The sequence below is a fragment of the Lissotriton vulgaris genome, chromosome 2_2 (assembly GCF_964263255.1).
Source record: "Lissotriton vulgaris chromosome 2_2, aLisVul1.2, whole genome shotgun sequence".
Lineage (NCBI taxonomy): Eukaryota > Metazoa > Chordata > Amphibia > Caudata > Salamandridae > Lissotriton > Lissotriton vulgaris.
The window spans coordinates 147,052,607-147,077,801 of record NC_141688.1 but is presented as its reverse complement, the minus strand read 5'-3'; positions in this window follow the sequence as shown (position 1 = coordinate 147,077,801).

Here is a 25,195-nt window from a genome sequence, read left to right as displayed (position 1 = left end):
TGGGACAATGGGAGGAGCTCCTGGGGCGGGATATCTCGGACAAGGAATGGTCGGCGCTGTGGCGTGATATTGCTACATATAATCACTCGTTAGACCTGAGGGAGGCCCACTTTAAGATGCTCATGGACTAGTACTTGTACCCTGCCAGACTCCATCGCATATTCCCGGTCGCCTCTGACAGGTGCTGGAGGGGCTGTGGTCTGCTTGGGGATTTCCGCCATATTTGGTGGGATTGCACGATTATCCGCCCGTACTGGGAGGAGATCCTCTCGCACATCAAGGATATACTTGGTTATCCGGAGGCGGACTCTATGGCCTATGTTTTGCTGGGTCTCCGAGACCCAGTCCTTGAGTATCAGACACGTGCGGACAAACAGATTTTGTGGCTCTGGCTTGGAGCTGCCAAACTTACTCTGGCCGCCTCCTGGAAAAAACCGGAGGCACCGGCGATCTCCTTATGGCATGCAAAGCTATGGAAACTGCTTAGCATGGAAAGAGTGGCGGACATCTTCCTGGGTAACTTCAAAAACCTCCAATTCCGCTGGGGTCCCTTGGTTCGCTTTCTTTCCAAAGGTCTGCCTTCTGTGGTCTGCTCATCCTCCATACGATCACTCCACCTCTTTCAGGTTTAATAAAGGGTCCTCATGTATGACTGGAATTGCTGAGGTCACCACCACTAGGGGGGGGTGGGAAAGGCGAGGGGGGTTGTAGTGTTTTGTTATTTGTTTGTTTGCGGCGCCCACATGGATGGCCGAAGCCTCTCAATCTGGACAAGATAACTTCTTGGGCACCAACAGCTACCCACCTATGGCTGAACTCCGCGCAGATGGACTTTTAGCAATATGCTCCTGCCGCATCTGTTCCATTGCCCTGTGGCATCGACCTGCTGCCTGACCGTTTGCAATTTTACTATTACAGGTCGTCGTTCCTAATTGCTTTTGACTATGCCCCCTGTGTGGGATGATGTGCGGGTTCACCGCTGTTTCTTTCTTTGTTCTTCCACTAAAATAAAAATAAAGATTTTAAAAAAAAATAATTACCTCTAGGGATATCTATCCAGATAGTCGCAAAATGTTTTGATTGACCTACTTTATCCTGCAAACAAATAGCCTATATCGTCCTGCGATAGGTACGCCACATGATGAATGATTTATGTACATATGCCTCCTAACTGGTTACCTGAAGTTGTTCTACGAATTTAGATATGTATGTTCCCTATTCTCTGGGACATTGGGGATTTGGTCTGCTCTATGTATTCCATCTTGCTTCAAAATGGCCTTTACCACCATATGACAGATACGCCATATGAAATAAGATAACATGTACATATGTTCTCTTACAGGTTATCTGAAATTGTCCTTCGATTGTCGACATGCTTACTGTACCTTGATTGCTTCATGATTACTCACTATTAAGGCTATGATTAAGTAATTGTAAATTGTAAATTGTTGTGTCTTGTAAAGCGCACTGCTACCCGGAGGCCTCGTAGCGCTATAGACCGCTGGGGAACCCGTCCTGGCTTTCCCTGTGAGATAGTCCCTCCTGGGGGTCTCCAAGGTGAAACCAGGCATCCCCGGCGTTTGTGTGGGGCCGTTGTGGAGATGAGGCAAGCTAATGCCCAGAGTTGCCGAGTGTGCTCCCTGGTCGGAGTAGGCACCGATGCGAGAATTATCAGTCCGCTGATCCTGGTCCAAGACCCTGCCGCGTCGGGAATCGAACCCTGGTCCCGGGCCGTTCTCTGCACTCGGGTCTGCCGCCTCTAACCAGTGAGCCACACCTCTCCACCTGGAATGGAACTATAATGGTTTTCTCTGTTGATTTATCATTAATTGTTCCGTCCTTTTTAAGGTTTTTACTTGTGTGAAAGATATCCCACACCGTTTATGCTATGCATAACATCGACTAATTAATACATGATTGGTATCCCCCTAATTTCGTTTTCTATATGGGCCCCAACCATAATGTAATGCAACAGCAATGTGTTCTGGTTACATCAAAATGATTCTTGTCCTATGAACTTTTGATGTACCTATTCCTAGTGGTTTTTAACAATATGTGTTAGGTACACCCCATTCTCTTTTGCCTCACATAACACCAACCAATTAATGATTGATATCTCCCTTATTCATTTTTACAGTGGGACCATATGATAATGTAACACAATATTAGTTTTCCATCAAGTTGCTCCGTAATTATTCTTTTACGTTGCGACTACAATATCAACTCCTAAACATCATCGCTGTTCAGTATTCGGCCCATCTCCGCCTGTTTTACTGTCAGTAGTCTGGTTACGGTTTCCATACGCAACCTTGTGGTCATGTGACTCGGTTGCCATTGTTACAGCCCCAACAGGAAGCTCCGTTCACCATTGCCAGGCGCGAGCTGACGAGACGCCAGATTTACTCTGCGTCTGGTGAGTGTTGTAATCCCACCACACTCACAGAACTTTGCAGTCCACATTTGGGGTTTTATTATTACTTATGTGACATCCTGTGGTCCTTTGATTCTCCCCCCAGATGATGCCAAGTTTCAGGTTTCCTTTATAACTACGATCGTACGAGAACAGCTAAAGTCTACCTTCGGGTAACCTGTTACATTTATCGAACGCCATGAACTCGGTCTTGCTCCAATGTGCCATACTTAAAAATCCCGCTTCTCTCTCCAGATCCTCTATCCAGTCGCCTTCCATCGTCCTCGGACTCTGATTTGATTCCACCATTAACGCCCGTCCTAATTGTGAGTCAATGGCTCCTGTATATGCAATGCAACTGTGCACAATTGTAAACTCCATCCAATTAGTATTGCTAATATTGATATGGTCGCCATTTTAATTCTAGACCTGAGGGTCTCTTAATATCTTAGTTAGTCTCTCAACACTAACTCTAATCTATTGCAAGTCCTCACCTCTCAATAATTTTCTTACTCTCTTAACCCTAGGATTGAAGCTCACACCATATGATGTATACTACCCTTTCTACTATCAAATCCAAGACGAGCAACAATTGATTTGGTATGCTCTGCCTTTAATAGTGTGCTATATTGATTACTCAGGCTGTGACTTATTACCATGAGAAAAATTAAATGTAATTAAATATTGATGTGTATTGAATAGGTTGCCTGCCCCCACCCAGTCCTGATGAAGACCCCGCAGCAAGGGTACAACTAATCCCTGCAACAATTTGAGGGTCGAAACGTCGACAACTGTTTCTTGTTTATCAACTTCACGCCAAAATTATAACATTAATGTTTTATGTGAAGGATGATTCTGATCAAGTGATGTATTGAACCTATGGTCTCCTGTTGGTTTATATTTAAATTGACATACAAGTGCGTCCGCGCCATTTGGTTGATTTTACTGTCACTATCCACACCATTTTCCCTTATCACTTCCCTTTTTCCCTAGGGCACTGTACAGCCATTTGAATGTTTATTGTTAGATACAATATCCAACATACATCTACATTGTGAATAAAAACAGTGTAGTTCCATTCATTGTTTCTCCATTTTTGATTAATTTGTGTCAATTGATGATTATACGCTGGGGCCCCTTTCTCTCAGTACAAAAGGGAAATGGGGCAGTATGATGAACAACAGTTAAATGCATTTCTGGGTTTCGATGTGAGCACACTTTCAGCTGGTTAAAAGTCCGAAAGGAGCGTATCTGTCTCCCGAGCCTCTAGAAAGAATTCATTCAGTGGGCCGAGGAGTAGGGTTCTGTCAGCTTTAACCCCTTCAGTGCTGATGACAAAGCCAGCTCGTCATGGGCTTTACCTGCCCTGTGCTTATTACGAGCTGGCTTTGTCACAAACAATGGGATCTCAAAGGATCCAGCACCCAGCGGGAAAACCCCTAGCAGCCAAGGTGTTAAAGAACTCTGCTGGATACCCATTGGGGCTGGGGTCTTACCAGACAGGAGTTGGTCAGGGACTCCCCAAGTTCAGCTTGTGTGATATCGCTCTCTGGAGTGAGTTTCTCTCTGAATCTGGTAGGGGGTGCATAGGTAGGTCTATTACAAAATCACAAAGGGTAGTCGGGTCTACCACAGGGGGCTGTGCATATAGATCTAAGTAATTTGAGGTGAAACATTGGACAATTATTGCCTCTCTGGTGTTTCTGGTGCCCCCCTCATCAGATATGAAGGCACTTGGATTGTCACGTGTCGTGTTAGTACAAAGGCAATGTAGTGGCTTACTCACACTGTCTCCCCAATGGTATATAGACAACTCTGTGTGGCAAGCTATACTGTTCATGCCTTGTCAAGGAGCAAATGCTGGTGCAAGGAATCTCTAAGTGTGGATACTTCATAATCTGCTTCCAACCCTAAAATGAGGAAGCCCAGGTCTGTTGCCTCCTGCCTATTCCTCTTACGCATAATAGAAATGTGGCAAATAATGTTCTCTTTAATTGTGGCCTAGAGTACATCCCAGAGAGTGTCCGGGAAGCAAAAGAGCCTCTATTTATTTCCAGGTAAAATTCCATGGCATTCTGGATATGTTGCTTAGTTGTGGCTTGATGTTGCCACAAAGTGTTCAGGCACCAAACCAGCACAGTCTAGCTTGGGCCTAATCCCAAACTGCATTTCCATTGGGGAATGGTCAGACAAGCCCATGCTGTGGATATGTACGTCTTCAATTCTATGGGACTCATTCCTTGGTAGGAAAAAATAATCTAAACAGGAGAATACCACATAGGCCCAAGAAAAATAGGTGTATCCTCATTCTTGGAGGTGGAGGACCCTCCACACATCTGACAAGTCCATTACCTCTAAAAATCTTTACAGTGGGGATAGTCCACATTTCATTCCCTTGTCCTAGTAGTTCTATCTATTCCCCAGTCTACCACTACTCTAGAGTCCCTACCGAGCACTCAGGGTCCCGTCAAAAAATGTGCCAGTAGCGCTCCTAGAGTTTTAGATAGTCTGGTGTGAGTGGAGGAGGGGCATAGATACTGGCCACCACAATTGCTCGGCCATAAAGAAGGCCTGACACCACCACATATCGGCTTTAGTTGCCATGGTTTGTTGTTTTCATGGCTTTCACATGCCAAAAACCTGTTCTGTACCAGAATACCTGCCTGGTGACCCTCTAATGAAGTCAGTATGAAACAACCATGAGTAGACCAATTGAGCTAGAAATTAACACCTGGTGCTCGCCAAGTATGCTCCTGACGAATGTCCGTGATAGGCTGTTTTGCTGCTATAAACACCTCGCTTCTCTTGACCAGGTTTAAGATACAATTAATATTCTGTGTCAAGGGGCGCTTCTCACCTTAGTGTCACTGAGTCAGTCATGTGGAGCAGTGTGCTCATTGATAGGGGCCTGGAAAGAGAGTCACTCTTTGCTCTGCTTCAGTCGTGAGATGGCATTGTGATAAAAAACATGAATTATGTGCTGTGGATAAAACTAGGAACTGTTGCCAACAAGGCAACCAAACCCCAACATTGTTCCTCATCACCATCCCCTCAAACATTCCTCAAAACTCAACCCTTGAAAAAAAACGTTCTGAGGTAGGTTAAGAAAAGAGACTCCACTTCACGTCAGAGTAGCTGAATCCAGGTTAGGGAAAATTGAGTATCGAAGGGGCCAGGCCTCAGCCATCAGTTCTGAGGAGGAAGTATGTTTGTTCGTAGGTTCATTGTCCAAAGACATCAAATGTTGAAGTCCAGAGTTTTCAGCCAAGTCTTTCGTGGAGAAATGTTATATTTAAATAAAACAGTTGATGGTGTAGTATTTCCTTTATGTTGTTCTACATTTAAAATAAATATTTGTACTATATTTTTAAACTTTAATAAACTTTTAAATTTTTCTTTATGCTTTACCATTGTTAGAGCTACGCCCTGGTGGTGGAGATGTCCACCTACATGTTAAACATTACAAATAGTGACTTTACACTCATGAATTTGGGCTCCACCTTTTGAACCCCTTGAGCTGGACTACACATTCTTGGCTAGGAGAGTTAATCACCCTAGCTTAGAAGACCATGGCCTGCCTCTGATCCAAGGAAGTAGAGCAGGAGTACACAGCAGGAGTCACCTGTTTAGGAATGGATAGGACAGTTGGGAGAACAGAGGATAGGCTTACCACTATGTTTTTTGATATGGACATGCTAAACAGGACTTCGTTTTTATTTACAGGACTCTACTTGACAGCCAGTATCTGGTGACAGTGAAGTAGAGAATCAGTGGAAGGACCAGTGAAAGGACATCCCATCTAAAAAGCGGAGATTTTCTAAGGACAAGACCAGGCCCAAAAGGCACCTCCCAAACTGTTGTAGAAAATCGAGTTCATGATTTTTTGGACATCCGGAGAACCAGGACAAGGGGTTGAGGTCTACCAATGAAGATCACAAACTAAGCAGGCTAGAAAAACAGACTCATTTCGCTCAGAGTTGTTGCAGTGCTAAAAACAGACTCAGCTTAGCCTGGTGGTAAAGGTAAGCAGCATACTGGAGACCTGCCCATCTACACCTTTCACCCTTGCCCAGTTGAAGAATTCTGCCTTTCAAAAAAGGGAATAAATCTGAAGGTAAAACCTTGGATTTGGGGTGAATTAGTATTTCTGTCTGACTGGCAAAGCATCAATGTTAGCCACAAAGTCTAGTTTTGTCCCACTCTGAACTTTTGACACCAAAACCAGTGCCTTCAGTGAGGCCTCAACAATGCAGTTTCTGACTTCAAGGGATTGTTCGCAGCCACAGCTTTGGGCCTTGCCCATCTAGAAGATTTTGACTTCTATTGCTCGGATATGACATTACCTTGAATGAATGAAAAGACAAGATGCGAGTGCAAAACAGAAACAAGTTGGTTTAATTGAAATCTGCAGCCAGGAGAGCCTGGACAGAATGCAATTGCTCAAAATCTCTCAATGCATAAAGGTTTGGCCTTCCATTTATACAGTTCATGAGGTACAATAAAACACTTTGCTACACTCCAAAAAAGCATTTCAGTTGTAAATCAACAAACGTGGGCATCTAGTAAGGACACAGATGGCTCTCGACCTCAGGATGGGTTAATGTGGGCCAGTGTGTATGTATCCAGATGTACATCATGAGGAGCGCATGGTCAATACATGGGGTGTGCCTGTCATGTCCTGATTGGTTGAGTGTTGCTATTTACATATAGTATCTAGCTTTCTGGTATTTCTCAGTCAGTCAGTCAAAGATCTTTTATTCGATAAATCAATATCAAAAAAAGGCACGGTACAAAGAAACATACATTCATAATAAAGAGACATACATTATACATTGTTAAAAAAAAACATACAATTTTAGAATTAAAAACCACATTTCATAATTTAATTAAAAAACAAAATTCCAGATATTTTAAAATCATCACTGTTAACTTTGTCATAAAAAGGTTAAAAAAGATTGTGCCGCCATCCCTGTAAACCTGGTATATAGTTGAAATGATATTTGACCAGTAAAGTGCAAGGTGCCGTACATCATGATAATGTGTCCAATCTCTCTTTCACCATAAGTCCTTTCTTGGTGCGCACCGCAGATACCAGATAATTGGCTACATGAAAGATAATGCTAGGGTCATTTAGCAGCTGCAAGTAAAGAAGTGCAAGTCTAACTTGCAGAAACCCTGCCTTTTTTAAGATTGGCACAAGATACTTCCTCCTTTCCACTATAAAATGCCCACAAAACATTATAAAATGCATAGTATCTTGGATAGAAAAGCTATCACAAGAACAGGGGAGAAATTCATCAGGTTTACACCAGGATGTGTACTGGCCTAATATCAAATGAATAGTGTTCAGGCGAAAACGAGTTAATAAAAATCTATGAAAGGGCCGGTTAACCAGAGTGAGATAAAATTCAGGACCCGGTGGGTTTGCAACCAAAAGGTGTGCTCTGACCAAAGGTTTTGTTAATTCCTTTTCCTCTCTTATTAGCGATAGCCTTAATAGCATATCGCTTTTAGTTTTAGCAATGTCAGCCCGGGATATAGACTCCGGTGAGGAAAAGAGATTAGGTCGTCCCAAAGCACTAAAACCATTTCTAACATAAGTTAACCACTTAATTTTTGGACATTATCAAGTAGAAGACAGTCCCTCAGAATGGCCTGATTTTGAGATAATTCGCTGTTAAGCCAGATTTTAAGCCACATGATTAGGGGGGCCACTCGAATTTTGTGTTATAAAAACAGCCCCCAATTCAGTGTGAACAGAATGAGAAGGTGTTGACTGAGGTACAGACAAAACTGATCTAAAAAATTTATTTTCAGAAGCCTGGAGGCAGTCTATCGACCCATATCCCCATAAAGAGCAGCCATAAGTTGCAACAGACATGCACTTGGCATTATAGATAGTCATAAGGGCTGGGATTGGCCTAGCCCCCAACCTTCTGCTGAAACTCATGATAGCAGAGGATGTTCTCACTAGGGCACTGTGTCTGTTTCTTATTTGAGGACCCCAGCTCCCTTTATCTTCAAACGTGACTCCTAGATACGGGAATGTTGATACTCTGAGCATTTCTACCTTGCTACAATAGAAACTTTTAGCTTTCTTGCTGCGTGAACCTTTACCCACCATCATTACTTGAGACTTTTTGGCATTTATCTTAAGGTCTAAAGATGTCATGAAACGACGAAAAGCGTCCAAAAGCCGTTGAAGACCCAGGCCTGTGCGGGACAAAAGCACCGCGTCGTCCCCGTACAGGAGGACAGGAACAATTGTCTCCCCTATACACGGTGTGTCCAGCGTTGCGATCTTCAACTCGGATTCGAGGGCGTTAATATAAACTGTAAAGAGCAGGGGAGCCAAGATGCACCCCTGTCTCACTCCTCTTTTTGATTTGAATCGACTAGTCCGTCGTCCCCCTGAATCGACCCTAACAGAGGCCTGAAGGTCTGAGTGAAGATCGGCTAAAAGATTAACAAGCGCACGATCGAGACCCAGATCGGCAAGGATGTGCCACAGTTTGGTGCGGTTCACAAGGTCAAAGGCCGAAGATAGGTCCATGAACCCTAAATATAACGACCCATCTTTCGCCCTAGTGTATTTATCTATTAACATCTGCAGATTAAGGCACTGGTCCATAGTACCACGTTTAGTTCTAAAACCGTACTGCAGATTAGATAGGACCCCTCTATCATCAAGCCAGGCCTGAAGTCTAAGTAGGATGACCCTGCCCAAGATCTTTACTGAAGAATCAATTAAAGAAATCGGGCGATAACATGCTGGGTCTACCCTACTTCCCTTCTTGAAGACAAGGATGATTACGGACTCCTTCCATGAAGCTGGTATACTGTTTCTTGTTATAGCATTAAAAACACCACACAACACCCTCAACCACAGCTTTGTGTCCATTTTGAAAAAGTCAGCTGGGACTCCATCCGGCCCGGGGGCCTTATTTTTTAGGGTCTGGTCAATAGCAATTTCAACTTCCGAGGCCTCAAAACGACACCCTGTATCTCCTGAGAAAAGGAAAGACTATCTTCCAACTCATCAACTAAATTACTCGAGTATATCGCCTCAAAGTGAGTAATCCAATCACTGTCCGAGATATTTAATTCAAGGGAGGCCTGATTCTTGTCTGAGAAAAAAGGCTGATTAACTACCCTCCAGAAATCAGCACTATTTTTAACGATCTCGGGGTCGGACAATTCTGACCAAGCTAAATCCCTAATCTCCTTCTTTCTATTCTCTATGGCTTTCTTATACAAAGTTCTTAATGTGGTTATTAATGGACGGTCTTTAGGGACAGCTTTAAGGGCCTTAAGCAAATCGGTGTGGGCTTTTGAACACGCATGATCAAACCACTTTTTCTCTTTTGGCTTTGACAGTTTTTTATTGTTAGTCAGGCTGATGTCATTGGAGTTACAGATGTTCCCAAATGCAGACATTACTTGGTCATTTGATGCCCTTGCGTCCAGACATGTTAAAACATCATTTCCGGTACTGTCAAGGACCGCATAAAGGACGTCCTCAGGAACAACAGAAGACCACTTGAGTCTACGACCCTGATCCTTTAGCACCACATCCTGATCTCTATTCCCATCGGGCCCACAAGAGGTTAAAAAGGCAGTTGACAATACCTCCACTACAATGGGGTTGTGGTCGCTAAATACTGAGACCATGACACCAGAGTGAACCACCCTTTCTAAAATCTGACAAGACATAAATATATAATCGATTATGGTACCGTCACCATTACCTTTGAAGGTGGGAGTTCTGTTATCTAATTCCCCACAACCAGACTCGTACAAGTTCCAGGCATTCAGATAAGTCTCAAGGGTTTCCCCTCTAATGGAGTGCTCAAAATGTGTTAATGAAGAGTACGGAGGCCCCTCTTCTAAGGAGCCTGTACATGTCTGGGTACAGGGGTGGATATTAAAGTCACCTAAAAGAATGACTGCGAACTCTTTAACTTTTGTTCTGTAGACTGACAAAAAAGAATCAATAATATCTAAATTCTCCCTAGTGTCATCGTTAGGACTAGAATTATAAAAATTAATAAACAAAATATTCGAAAAAGAAGGGGGATTAAGTTCAACAATCAAACAATTTTGAGAGCCAGAATTATGTTGTGTTAACACCCCATTTAAAGACGTTTTAAATAAAATTAACAAGCCCCCCTTCGGTCTGCCAACCCCTCCAATGGAGGCTGGCACAGAAAAGTGTGTGTATCCATCCAAAGAGAAACTATTCAAAGGGTCCCAGGTTTCCTGAAGTGCAATGATGTCAAATGTCTTTAGTATATTAGTCCAATCGTTGATCCCGGCCTTGGCCCTAATACCGGCGATGTTCCAAGACATTATTCGGCAACATGCACTTTGGGGACCCTCAGTAGTAGGCAGTCAATCATTTTCACTTAAAGATGATAAAGGTGCAAACCGATTGAACAAGGGCACAAGTGGCAACACTTGAGGATTAGGTCTACACAAGTTATAACAATATGAGTCCATATTCATAGGTGGTTGAGGAACTTGTGGTAATCCAGAAAGAAAGGCCTGTCTATTTGAGGGAAAAGTAGGAGTATGGAGACCGACATGAGAGTTAGAGGTAGGGGTCGTGCTCAGATGGTTATAGAAGTATCCCAACGGGCGCACACTTATATTGTCCTCGGTAACCGGTAAAGAGGCGGCCCTTAATAGTACAGTTGTGACATGCTGCGGATGTCTTAAATTTACAATAACGCAGTCGCCTCTGCAAGATTTTCTTGAGGTGCCAATCCATTCAGCTCTGCGCACTGACACTATGTCACTGCAGAAAGCCATGGGAAACCCACAATACTTGTTTAGCCAAGCAAGGACTTTGTTGCCTAGTGAACTGGTTGACTCATCTCGAGCTTCAAATGAGTTTGGATCTACTGTCGGGACGTTTGTCAGAACCACAATATATGGTGCACAGTCAGGAGGTAGGTTCACTACAGGTTTTTTCCGCCCCATTGACCCCCCCATGTTATTTACGCAAGTCTTGTTAACATCTAATGGCTTCAGTGGGGTAGGAACTATAATGTCAGGTGTCAACAAAGGTTGGGAGGAGCTTACGGGAATGATAGATGGCCCCGAGTGTGTACCTTTGGCCCCTTTACTACTTACTACCCCCCTACTACTATTTGAACCAGAAGCCACTGCTGTAGCTGCTCTGACAGATGTGCCTGAGCCAACAGTCTGAGGCGTCTTCGTCCCTAACAGATGTGTGGACAAAAGACAACCGAGTCTGGAAACCTCCTTTGAGACTTGGTCTAATTTATAATCAACCCCCATCGCTACATCACCCTCAGCAATGGCATTTTGATGTACATTTGTGATATTATCGGCAGCTACTTGCGCTGAAGAGAAAAAGAGTGAGCTTAGTCTAGCTACTTCTTTAGACACCATATCAACTTTTGCCATTAAGGGTTTGATCATTAACTCCAGTTTAGAGGACAGCATATCTGCAAGTAGTTGAAGGTGTTCACCATTTACAACTTCATTAGTTCCCCCCATACTATTGTCATTCATTGACTCCACCCGGACTGACTGAGAGCTTACAGTGTTCTTAGTCTTGCGTAGCCCCCCACGTTTGTTGGTCATTCTTCTACAAGCCGTAGATGAACGGCGGACAACGGGTGAAACAACAGTGGGAGAAGGTGGCGATACATCATTATTGACAGGAATGTCCGCCAATGAAGAAGCAAAATCCAAATCAGACACTGCAGAAGGGGCGAGAGGTCGAGCTCCCTCATTCAAGTCCATATCCTCAGGATTGTCTAGGACAACAACAACAGGGTCGGCTACAGGCAAAGGAGAAGAGGGGGGACTAATCTGACTCAGAGACTGGCGGCGGTCAGCGTTGATTTTTGTGACCAATTTGACCATAAAGTTATCCATGGTCCCAACTAGTGCAGGGGTTTTACCAGAGCGCAGTTTGGCCATTTAATCAATTAATAGTATTATTATTATTATGTTTCTTATATAGCGCCAGAATCGACCCCCGAAGGGGTATCTCTGCGCTTGCCTTGGGAACCTGTCCTGGCTTTTCCCTGTGAGATAGCCCCTACAGGGCATCCCCAAGGTGAAAGCCAGGCATCCCGCCGCGGTGGGCCATTGTGGAGATTAAGCAAGCTTAATGCCCAGAGTTGCAGAGTGTGAACCCATGATTAGGTCAGGCACCGAAGCGAGAATTATCGAGTCCATGGACATTTGAGCTCAAGACCCTGCCGCGTCGGGAATCGAACCCTGGTCCCGGGTCTGACCTCTGCTTCAGGGTCTGCCTGCTCTAACCAGTGAGCCACACTTCTCCACTAGTATCAGTATCAATATCACCACTGGTTTATAAAATAGTAAGACACTCACAGCAGGACGAATCAGTTCAGTGTCCGTTATCCGATCTGCCAGGGGTCATGGCCCTGCCTCCTCCTGCCCCGGACGGCCACAGACGGCCCCGCCCTTGTCCCGGGCTTCTCCCTGGCGCCTCCCGCGCGCGACTCGCGGGGCGAGAGGGCGTGTCGCCTTTTCACGCTCCTCCGTGCGCTGGTCTCGCGTCACGGGCGCCCCTAAGGCTGCTGGGCAATGTAGTCTTTAGACTGAGTGAGTCTCCCGGTGCTCCGCTTTTTATGGCTCTGCTCTGCCAGGCACCCCGCCGTTTCCCTCACGGCACCGCCCAATGGCGTTTTCTCTCACCAGCAAGGTCTCACACCCCCAGGGGCTCCTGGGCGCGTCGCCTTTTCACGCGCCTCCGTGCGCTGGTCTTGCGTCACGGGCGCCCCTAAGGCTGCTGGGCAATGTAGTCTTTAGTCTGGTATTTCTGTCAAACCCAAGACTTTGTCCAAACGGGTTTGATGGGGGCCACTTATTTCAGACTTGTTTATTGTGCAAAAATCTGTGGAATTGATCAGGTTTTACCCTGGGTTCATGTTTGTCTTTGGTTTATGGGGGACCCCACCTTGGAATAGGTTGCAGGACCAGCCTGATCATGTATCTCTGACTCAGGGTTGATGGAGAGGTCACCTAGGGTGATTCCGACAACAATGATGTGAGTTTGTTGAATCTCCTAAAAATATTATGGAAGCCACTGCTATTGTTTTTATCAATATTATCATCATTGCCCATACAGTTGTGATTTGCACATTGATATAATTTGTGCTGGTATTAACGTGATTATGCTTGTTCTGTGCTCTGGTCTGAACACACTTTAACATTGTTTTTGGAAAGGGGCGACCACTCGGTCCCCCCGAACGTATGGTTGGGGGCCCGGATCCTCCCGGGAAACCTTTTTGGGCGGGGGGCGTGTCACGGTTGGTATGCCCAAAGCGGCGTAGCCGGGGCGCGCCTTTTCCCGCCCAAGAGGGGTTGTCCTAGACACCTACACCGATGGCCACGCCCAGTAGGCGTACCGGCGGAGGGTTCACGCCCTCCCAAAGAGGAATAAAGAGAGCGGGAATCCAAAGAAGCATCCTCTTGTTCGTGTGCTTGGAAGCTGCACCCACTCGTTGCACGTGAGCCCTCGACGGAACAAGGAGCAATTTTTGACCCACCCACCAGCCCCTTATGGCAATGTTTGTTCTGCAATAAAGTCTTTTTTTTTCTTTTATAAACATCTTCTTCCCTCAGGTGTTGCGATGTATGAAGGTCTAGTTTAATGATATGATTTCTGTCTGAAGGTACTGTTTTTCTTGTAGCTTAGACAAATATGCAAGTAGACAAGATGATGTTTTTTCCCTTAGTAGGTAATCAATGTCGTATTTATTTTTTGGTCGGGCGGTAAGGTCATGATCGGTGAGCAGTAATTTCAAGGTCCCTAGAGGAGGGCGCCACCCACTATGGATGGGAGCGCCCGGGGGGAGGCGGCCATTGGCCCCTCCCACGGGGAGGCGGCACCCACTAAGTATGGGTCGCCTAGGGGAAGACGGCCATAGGCCCCTTCCAGGGGAGGAGGCGGCTATATGCCCCTCCTACGAATTTTCCGGGGCCCGGATATCCGCGACGGCGGATGTGATAGACCGTGTGGGGTGGGAGGGGGAGTCCACGCTGCCTTCTTACAGACACCTCACACGGGTCCTCGGACGACCTTTAAGATGGCGTCAAGTTTAAATGGGGGGCCCCCCAACAAGACAAGGGAAATTGGAGTTGGCACAGAGGGTACAGTCCTCTGCGCATGCGCCACTCACACCGTGAGGGCGAGAGTTTTGGTAGTAGGGATCTGACACCGGTTGCGACCTTGCCGTTGGCCCGTAATGCTAGGATGTACAATTTTAATTTAGAAGTATGCATTTGCAGGATGTTAGACTCGGCTAGGAAAACCTTTGTATTAGAGATTTGTTAAGGTTAGCCAATGAACATGTCTTCATCGAAATGTAATAAATGAAAATTGTACATGATATGAAACTTTTATTTAATGTTTTAATTTTGTTTCATATTTTAATAAATACGGCCGGGAGGGTAACTCCCTCCCGCCTTCCAAAAGTTCAGAACTGCGTCCGTCTCCCATCCTTGGGGATTGTGTTGGGAGGGGGTGACAGGCATCCCGGCCATATATACACAACAACAATATTATTGTATGAGCTTGGATCACGGAATACATTGGTGTATTTATGGCTGATGTCAATGCTACTGTGCGGTCACATGTCATGGTATACATTGATATTGCATCGATGGTCATTTGGTAGGTACAAGCTGTGTCATACATTCACATTCCATTTACTGGAATTGCCATTTTTGGGTTTGCACAAATAATATTCATTGACATCATATTCACACATTCCAACACTTCTATTTCAGAGAATAAATTCTATGGTAACATCTGTGACTTGGATGGCCCATTTGTGGTAACAAAACCTCTCCTCATAGTGGTTTGCCAAAAATGTCAACTAGGTCCTGGTCAACCACAAACCGTTTTTTATTTAAAGTTGCTTTACTTATTTGAGGCACTTTTCATCTAAAAACTTTACAATATCATTAGAAAGATTATCTAACATTATATGTACTATGAAATATCTACTTTAAAACATTCATGTTACAGCTGGTAATCTACAATGGAATATGTTGGCTATCTACTGCATGTTAATTAGAACATGTTGTGGTATTTTCTCATTCAGCTATCAGTAGTGTTGGAATTTTGAGCACCTTTTTAACTTCTAACATTATTCCACCGATTTCGTGTGTTTCTCCTCGCTAACCTACCCCTTTGTGTACACAATTGTGCGCTTCACTGACAGAATATCAACGTCACTAATATAGTCCAACAAAATTATCAACACCAACATTTTGACCCAAAAATATTGACATCCTATACTTATAATGCAAATGACAAAATAATGGAAAGAAAAAAATCAATGTCACTAAGATAGTTGTGAAAAATATCCTTTTTAAATATATATATATATTCACTAAAAAAAACATAGGTTTCAGACACGTTATAGTTAGGAATTAGCATTTAAAAAACCTTGCAAAATCTCTGAAAAAACGATAGGTTTAACCCATGTTATAGTTACGAATTAGCATTTTAAAAACCTTTGAAATTCACTGAAAAAACCATAGGTTTTACACACGTTATAGTTAGGAAGTAGCATTTACAAAGCCTTTGAAATTCCCTGAAAAAACCATAGGTTTTACACACGTTATACTTAGGAAGTAGCATTTACAAAACCTTTGAAATTCCCTAAAAAAACATAGGTTTGACACATGTTATAGTTAGCTGGACATTTCACTCATATAAAACCATTGAAATTCCCCCATTATAGTTACTTCAGCTAACTATAACTTGCGCGCCTGCAATGCACTGCTGATGACGTCATATATTACATCACTCATGACATGTGTGCCACCATTGATGTGTCACATTTACAATGTGGCGCAACATGGGGCAAAAACAGCACACAAGTGTGCCGTAAAGGTGTCGCATTGTTGGAGTTGCTTCGCATGAGCGATGTAGCTCCAGCAATGTTCCTGGGGGGCCAATTCAACTAATGCTGCTTCAAGCCTTACGCCTGCTTCAAGCAGGTGCAGGGTTTTGACATAGAATTGGCCTAAAAGTGATTGAGTAAAATCTTGTAGATTTCACTCACCCACTTTTAGCAGGCGTTCCTGCGCAGGAACGTCCCCCCCTGCACCAGAACGCCTCCTTAAGGCGCAGCTCTTTACAACGTGACACTTCTCACAGATACGTCACATTCTACATAGTCTACACCATGGTGCATCTTTTGCATCGCTGCTGCCTCACAAAAGTGATGCAATAGCGGAGCAAAAGAGGCGTAAAGGGCTTATAAATCTGCCCCAAGATGTCTAAAGATATGGTAGTGATTTAAGGGAAATTAAGAATTATGAGAAGAGCAGTATGGAAAAGAAAGTAAAAGTGAAGGAGTCACAAAAGGGGACTAAGGATGGACATATGGAAAAAGAGTTAGATAGAAAGAGAGATATATAGAGTAGGGTTAGGGGAGTGAAAGTAAAACAAATAAAAAGATGATGAAGGAAGGGGATTTGAGGATGATAAAAAGCAGGTAAGTGAAAGTGAAAAGTGGGAAATAAGTGATTTAAAAATTGAGTAAGGGGATGAAGAGACTTAGGAAAGCGTACACAGAGAATGCAACAGAGACACCGATTTATATTACCCAACACATCTTTGAAAAATAGCACAGATGCGCCAGAAAAGATGCGACATACAAGTTAATCTTTGCACCAGTCATGATTGACCGCATTTCCAAATCGATGTATCATGTCGGAGGAATAAACAGATGCGTATCAGATCTAGGGCTGAAAGTTGGCACAGTGTTGAAATTGTGTTCCATGCACGACGCAACTCCAGCACTTTTCAAACTTGTTCTATCTGTAACGTGGTACATCAACCTTTACAGTTACTTCAATAGGAGCAATGTTTTGACACATCAGCTTTGGTGAAGTGACTCAGTAAAATGTTGTAGATTTCACAGAATCACTTTTCAAGGGGGTTCTTGTGACAGAACAGCCACTCCTGCGTGGAAATGCCCACATGAAACCTGACACTGGTTTATGTGCTGGACGGTTTTAAAACGTGATGTATCTCCTTGCACTATGTCGCTTCTTTTGCACTGCCACTGCGTAACAAAACTGACACACAGGCAGTATAAAAGAGGTGCAATGGGCTTCTAAATCTGCCGCTGAGGAATTAAAGTAAGTAAGGGACTGAGAAAGAAAAAGGAAGTTAAACAAGCTGAGTGAGGCTGAAAAAACAGTATTGAGTGAAAGACTGTAAACAAGATAGGAAGGGAAATAATAAGAATAATTAAAGGAAAGTAAAGGAAAGTAAAAAGAGTTAATGAAGGTGAATAAGAGATAGATTTAACAATGACCAGGACAGAAAGAGAAGTAAGACAGTGATGGAAAAGTATTTTTGTTTCTCATACTTACCTAAGAAATAGTAACAAAGTAATAGTAAACTTCTTTAAAAAACATACTATCTGTGGAAGAAAAGAAAAAATAGGGTTATAATCTACATTTCATAAAACAAAACAAAGTAGGAGTGAATGAAACAGAAAGTGAAAGAAAGGAAGAGTGAGGGAGAGAGAGAGACAGAATGTGTAGTGTATAAATCACTGACTAAGATAATTGAGTGAAAGAGAGAATGGCACTGAAGGAATGACTGTGTCAAGGAAAGTATAGTGAGGGAGCAAAGGAGAGTATGATGAGTGATGGAAGACAAAAGAAACAGTGTCTAAAAGAAACAGACTAAGGGTAGGGGAACGTGTTAAGGAGATAGATAAAATAAGGGAAGGACACTAAGAGAAACAGAGTGAAAAAGGGTGAGTAACAGAAGGTGAACGGGGCAGAAACAGGGAAGGAGTGTAAGGGACGGATAAACAGAAATAAAGTAGGGTAAGAGGACTGAAGTATGGATTTAAGTATGGGAAATGAGGATAAGTGATGAAAGCAGAGTAAGGGAACAAGTATTAAGGTAGGGTAAGGGAAGGGAATTAAGGTTGAGGAAACAAAGGTGATAGAGGGTTGATAAAGGTGAGTGACCATGAGACAACGGGAGTAACAAACTGAAGAGATAGACGGAGTGAAGGAAATAGTGACAGAAAAGGACTCAGGGAAGCAGGAAAGAAAGGTAAATGACCAAATGTGGATGAGTTAAAGGGAGTGAGCGTGAGAGAACGGCACTGACAAAGGAAGGGGATGAAAGGAGTAAGGGTAAGAGAGAGGGAGAGAGGGAAGTATAGGGAGAAAGAGAAATAAGAAACTAATGAAAAAGCTTTTTTTAAAAGTCGTGCTTACCTTATAAATGTGATACCTGTGGAAGACAATAAACAAATACGTTATAATAAATATTTCTGAATGCAATCTAACAAAATAACTTGTACAACATGTTACATGGTTTATTTTTGCTGTTCTCAGAATAGATTGATTTTCACTATAAGCAGTGAGTTCAATACTACTCATCATATGACAGCGGGCAAAAAAAAACACAATCAAAATGATTGTGTTTAAAAAACCCATACAACATCTGTACACATAATGTAATTACTTGAAAAAACATGTCTTAAATGTTTTTCTCTAATTCGCAATTTCTTGTGTAAGGACACTACATCTTCAACAATCACAAACTAATAAAACAATATCACTTACTTTTAAATACCTCTCAATAAACTTCCGTGCAAGCATGTTCTAACAACATTTATCTCAAGTAGTCATTTTGTTCTCTCATGCTTTTCCTCTTGGCCAAATAGTATGAGTAAAGTCCTTATTTCCCAAATTACTAAATTGTACTCTTAACCATTCTTTTGCCGAGCTTTAGAATGAAAAGTTCCAACGTGTTCTGTACCATCAACCATTACTTAAACCTGTACCTGATACTATCACTATGCCAAATACAAGTTTCATTTTTAAATTTGGACATCCTCAGTCACACGATACTTCTGAACAACAGAGTTTCTTTTCTTAACAGCATTAATCTTCCTACACCAGGTAATTTTACTGAAATTTGGGTTGCAAAAACACCAGATAAGAATTTGGTAAGTCAAAAGGCAAAAGTTTCTTAAAAGTCAATTGACTATCATTGCAGTGTGCCCAGCCTGTTGGAGATTTCAAATAAGCTGTGTAATGTCCTGATGTTGTTGAAGGACCTTCATGAAAGAAAATTGCTACAGTTACAAATGTTCTTCTAGAAATTGATATTTGAGAAGCCACAAAATGTTTAATTGAAGTTGTCAATTTTGTTCCATCAGCTCTGCATCGTTGGAACATTAAAATTACATACTGTCCATATCTATGGATAAATAATGTTGATAACATTTCTGAGTTACATTGAGAGCAGACCATGTTTTGATGAGCATCTTTAACTAGTTTATTAAAGGACACTGCTTTACAGCCTGGTAATGTTAAATATATAAATCTTTCTGTGTGTATGTCAGTACTACTTGAAAATGAACAATTGTCTCAGTTATGTTGCCATTTATAAGAAGGGCCAAAAAGAGTATCAATATCTACACCTTCATCTTCTAAAACTGTAAGCATATACAAAAATAAATACATGACAATCTTGCTGAATAGTCTGAGAAAATTGATTTAGTCCAGCACATATGTCTAAAACTTTTCGAAGTTCTGAAACACTTGATATTTCACTAATATCACGGCTACATTTTTCAAACACAGTATTTAATGAACAACAAAATGTTTGCTCCCGATTTTCTACAATCTGTTGCTGTAAAGTTTTAAGAAAAAAAACAACATTAACCACTACATTTGCATAGCAGTTGACACCAGAACTGTTTTCAAATTTAAATCCAACAATCTCTTCAATAATAACCTTTTTCTTTTTGCTACCAATCACAGGTTCATCTTTTTTTTTTGTTTCTCTACTACTTTACTACATTTTTCCTCATATCTCCTTTTTCAATCTACCACACACTTTTCAATTAAAGGATATTGAGGTAAACTTGGAGCATATTCTCTTCTTAACCTGTTATACTCCTTCACACAATTGAGATCTGCACTAATCTTTGTCTCATCAAAATCAATTAGATAAAGTCCAGATAAAGTTCTAACTCGAGATAAAGCAACATAGGCCATACCCTCTTTGAACACAGTACTTCCAATATTTACCAAAGCACTATCTACATTTAAACCTTGAGAATTGTGAATAGTCACTGCATATTGCAAACAAATAGGAAATTGTTTGCGAGGGACATATAAGTCTTTCACAAGCAAAAACCGAGTTGAACAACAACTGAATTGTTGAACTTCCTCAATTCCATCAAATTTGATTCTTAAAAATTCAATCTCATCTCTATTTGGGTAATTCACAAAACCAACAACATTACCCATTGCTCCATTCACCAAACCTCTTTCCACGTGTAAATTTCTTCGTAAAATAATCCGACAATTTAAACATACATACAGATTCTTTTCTAAGCCAGCAGTTTTAGATATAGATTTCTGTAGAGAATCCAATTTAACTTCAACCTTTCTGACAAAGTAATAGTACATCCTTCATGCTCTATTCTATCTTTAGCTTCCAGTTTCTTAATTTCTTGATTTTCTAACTTCAACATTTTTTCATTGAACATTGAACATTCTTGTAGAGTTGGCATCAAGCATATAACTGACTAATCTTCTGCCTCTTTAGTATATATTTTCTCAGCCACATTATTTTCATTGGGAAACAAATTGGAAAGTAATCGTCTTTGTAAAGTTTCTTTCGCATGTACACTTAGTTTTCTAATTCTTATATCTTGAAGAATATTTCCATACTTAGCATCCTTTGTCTGTCGTATATTTGAAATGTGACCATATATTAACATTTCCAATACTTCCCAGGCACTTTCTGGTGTCTTCATGTGTAACAGTTTCAAATAAAGGTTGTCCTTTTACAGGAGAAAACTGCAGCAGATCTCCAAAAACTATGACATGTTTGCCTCCAAATAACACATCATACTCTGTTTTAAGAATCTGTTGCATTCTTAAATACACAAAAGCAAGCATTACATTTGATACCATGCTTACCTCATCAGTAATGAGAAGTTTCATTTTTTTAAGGACTCTAGAAACTTCACAACAAGCTTCTCCAGTTAGCTTGTGATATTGTAATTTATTTTCATGTTCAACTGGCAGCATCAATAAACAATGTAAAGTAATCCCTTTAATGTTGTGTGCTGCCAACCCAGTTGGAGCAGTATCAACACAAGAGAGTGATGACTCAGTTCTTTGCTGTAGATATGTGGCAATTCCTTTAATTAGAAAACTTTTACCAGTTCCAGCTTCTCCACTCACATATAGTTGTACAGGTTGAAATGACATACATGAGCATTCTTTTTTATCATGACAAAAACCATGCTCAATCTGCTCTGTCACTTCATCATATATTTGTTTTTGCTCAAGATTAAGTTGCTTTTCCAATTCTTCTAAGTTTATTACATCCTCTTGAGCTTGCTCCATTGCTCTTTCCACCTCATCCATGGCATTGGCTGCTTCATTTTGGATAATTGGTTGTCCTAGTGGATCTTGACTCAACAAAGCAGAACTTTGACTATCTTGAGAACTGTCTCTAGCAATCTCCGCTGCAATTGTTGCTTCTTGCTCTATTTCGGCGTTCAACATTTGCAGATAATTACTAAAAACTGGACATTCTATACTATTTTTAGATGCGTTGAATGAATCTTCATAACTATCAAAGTCACCAAGTAGTTCCTCTTCTGTACGCCATGGTTTAAAAAGTTGCAAAACAGCTAAATAGTAAAATTCTCTTTTGTCAGGAGTTTCGCAACTCAGTTTTCGGTGATTAATCAAATATCGTTTTCTTTGTTTCACCAGACATCCTTCATGTCCAATCGCAGCGTATACACCTTTATTGATATTCTCTGTAATATTCCTTTTAAAAGTGTAGTTTTGTAGCATTTCATACAGACAAATGTTTTCATGCAGATTACATCTATTTGGATAGTATGTATCCAACATGTTTGTCTTCAGAATGTCTGTACTGTTTGGTTCTTTCTCTGCTAAATATTCAATTTCTTGAACAGGTTTCAAAACTCGGTTTCGTGTTCCTGCAAGACCTAAACTCACCCACAGGATTGTTCTAGATTTCGCATAAAGACTTGCTGATGATAATCGATCACAACATTCATATGCTACAATTTCTCGATGAGATAACATCTTCAAACTGTAGGTACACAATTTCTTACTTAGGCTCTTTTCATGAAAAATGTCTTCCCACATATCCTTTAGTTCCGTATTTTCAGATTTGGTGATGTAAGACGTTACATATCGAGCCACAGCAATAGAGTTTTCTGAAGCATATTGAATATCCATGTTAGCATTCCACATGGACAAAATGACTGGGTTATAGTCATTTATGTATTTGGACTCTTCACTTCTTCTTAAATTGTAGGTATTTTTGGGTGATCTTCTTGTGATAGTATGTCGCAAAGATGACATAAAATTGTTGACTCTTCCTTTTGAAATTACTGGTTGTGGAAACTTAAAAACGACATTTGGTATAGAATTTATCCTTTGATTTGAATTTTCGCGGACAATATTTTCCACAACGATGGCTTTGAAATCGTAACACTTTTCCTCTTAAGTCCCTATCAGTTGTACTTTTAGGTATCTCACATGTTGCATATTCTTCAATGAAAGACAGTACAGTGTCATATGAGTCTGTTCCAAATTTGGGAGCATCCTTGATCCATAATAGCATATGAATCTGAGGAGCACCTCTCGCTTGATACTCTTTTCTCCAAAAGAAATCCAGAACTTCGCCATGAGGAGTTTTTTTTGTTTGTAATAAAAGACATCATAGCTTCAAATCTATGATTAAAATATCTGCAAACATTAACCGGATCCAAAGAGCACAGTTCTCCAGGTATCTTGTACTCTATATTTTCTATATTTGCATTCGCCTCCCGAAGAAATTCAAGTAAATCTTCCCAAGCATACTCAGCACAGCTTAGAGTTAAAAACCATGTAGGTGCTCCTAAGTTTCTTTGCATGCATTTCAAATGTCCATGACGACGGTACCAATACTTATTAGTACCACGCTGACATGCCATTAGATTAATTAGGTGAGAATCCAAAACAGTGTCTTTCTGTTGCACTTTATCCATAAATTCCTTTGCTGAAACATTTTGCAGATGCACTCCACTTTATAGGATATGGTTCACTGCATAAGAAAGTCTAGATAAGTCACTCTCAAACAGAAGATGAAACAAATATGGAATACATTGACGAAATCTCGGATCTTCTGCATATAATCTTGTTGTCCGGTATTCAGATGCAGGAATCTGCATAGGTCGGTCATCATATCGTGCACCTTGACCTGTTGGAGATAACTGTGCAAAACAACGAGCTTCCAAGCTTTCTTCCCATACAATAATAGGACTTCCTTTTGCTTTTTTCATCAGAAATAAATCAATAGCATTCCCCATTGCTTCTTTGGAATGCAGTGGATGAACACTGTAATGTTAATACATTTCTTCACTTCTGGACAGATCCACTTTTTCAATTTGTCCAATAGACAAATCATTATCCTCTACATTTTTACAGTATTTATTGTTTTTGACCAAATACAACATTGCCTTTTTAACTTTTCTAACATCCACTAAATCTTGCCAGATTTTCTTACTCTTTGTAGGCACACCATTAACTAGAATAACTAGAGGTTCCTCTTCTACAGTTTCAACACCAATTGTCTCAATGTTTTTCTTTAAATCAAGTGGCAAATATACAACTCTACCCTTTAACCATCTTTTTAAATCTGAAGGATTTAATTTCCCAGTCTTAGGCTCCATACGAACAATAGCCTGAAATGGATGTACACATTGAATCAGAATAGTCTCATAGGTATTTAAATCCTTCAGGTCAGATGGAATATTTATCAACTCAAGATTATTATGTACAGCTCTAGCAGGCATTCTATGTTCATTTAATTTATTATAACAATATTTACAAATACGTTGATCAAAACCCAAATCAAAACAGTTTTCTACCGACAAATAAGTCGCAAAATCTTTCCACTCACTATTATTTTCCTCTTCACTTTTTAAATATAAATCAACTAACCTAGTTTGATTTTTGTAATGAGTGCATCGCCAGCACACACAAGGAAAATTTGGTTTTTCACCTGCAATGACCTTAAACTTTGATATTTCCTGTTCAAAATTTTCAGTATTAAAATTTCGGACATTTCCTACCACATTTCCTTCTATTACTGTATCAGTTTCTGCATTGTCTTCTTCTGGACCAAAGTAACTAACCTCATCTGCCCAAATCTTCTTAACATCTAATTCACATCCATGCATAAGAGCACTATTTAACTGTTTAAATTTAAGTGCTGGACTTTTTGCATAATACAACTTTCTCACTAATTTCCTCATTTTGGTATGGTGCACTGCTAACATCCTGAAATGATGAAAAACACTCTGGCATATTTTTTTAGAAAGACAAGCCAGAGAATGCCCTGCAGACCTGTTTTTTCTCTCACTCTGCAACGGTCTAATTCTTGCAACATTACAATCTTTTTTTTTAGACTTTCCTTAGTATACTTACATAAGAAATCAATTGAATCCTGTCGTACACTGCAAATACTACTACATTTCCAATTGTACACAGGAACGTTAGGACGTCTCTCTAAAACTTCATCAGCTATCACCTCTTCTGCATTTCTAAGCACAATTTTTTCTTTTTCAATAGGACAACCGTCCTTCACCTCATATGCTCGACCACTGGTGTCAACTGCATGCAACAAATCCTTACTTTGACAGTAACTCTCTTCATTAAAAAATGGCTCAGAAC